At 51.7% G+C, this 1,067-nt stretch overlaps 1 pseudogene; it reads right to left on the reverse strand.

Annotated features, from left to right (window-relative positions):
• Window positions 1-233: 233 nt before the first annotated feature.
• LOC134912872 (5S ribosomal RNA) lies at window positions 234-351 on the reverse strand (annotated as a pseudogene).
• Between the last annotated feature and the right edge of the window lie 716 nt (window positions 352-1,067).

Here is a 1,067-nt window from a genome sequence, read left to right on the forward strand (position 1 = left end):
AGCACCACCCAGGAGGGTTAGGCACAACCGGGTTTAGGAGCCCACAACTATGGGTTATGGTAGGGTGCAGGGGAGGATTAGGGTAGTTTACAGGGGGCTGTCGGGATTCTGATGGACTGGATGCCGCTGTCAGTATACTGACCGCCTGCAGCCCGTCCATTGGGAAATCATACTGAACCCATTTGGAGATAGTGAAGGCAAAAAGGTAATAAAATATGGTAATCTGAATGAAATGCCCACAGTACCTAGTATTCCCAGGTGTTCTCCCATCCAAGTACTGACCAGGCCTTTCCTGCTTAGCGTCCGAGATCTGACAAGAATCGGTGTATTCAGGACAGTATGGCCGTGGGCAGCTCTTTAAGGAGTATGGAAGAAGAATAGAACCCACTTTCTCATACGTCCTAGGGGATACTGGGAATCCTAGTACCATGGAGTATAGACGGGTCCTCTTGGAGCCATGGGCACTATAGAAGTTTTATAACGTGTACTGGCTCCTCCCCCTATGACCCTCCTACCAGTCTCAGTTTAGAAAATGTGCCCGACGGAGTCGGTCACATCTCTAGAAGCTCCTGAAGAGTTTTCTGCGTTTATTTTTAAAGTGTTATTTTTAGGCAGGACTGGCCTGCATGCTTCGTGGGGCTTAGGGGGGGGGGAATGGCCTAACCCCACTAAGGGTTAATGGTCCCATTCCCCGCTGACAGGACACTAGCTCCTGAGGAAACTATTCACAAGCCCCACCATGGCGAGCGTACATTTGCGCAGCATGCTACCACCCTAACAGAGCCAGAAGAAAGAAGAGTGGTAAGTGAAAGGCAGGCGTCCCGGCCAGCGGGTCACCGGCCATTGTGGCGGCATTAGGGTACGGAATCGCACGGCTTCTAACAGGGTGGACTGAGTCTCCAGACTTAGTACACTGCGCGTAACACGGTACCCAGACTGGCAATACAGGCTTAAAAGGGGGGCTTACTCCAATTTATGCATTAGAGATGACAGCCAGTATAAAGAAGAGTGGGAAGACCGCGCGCCATTGAAGGGGCGGCGCTTCACTACGAGCGGATCCAGCAGCT

Source organism: Pseudophryne corroboree, chromosome 4 (genome assembly GCF_028390025.1).
Source record: "Pseudophryne corroboree isolate aPseCor3 chromosome 4, aPseCor3.hap2, whole genome shotgun sequence".
NCBI lineage: Eukaryota > Metazoa > Chordata > Amphibia > Anura > Myobatrachidae > Pseudophryne > Pseudophryne corroboree.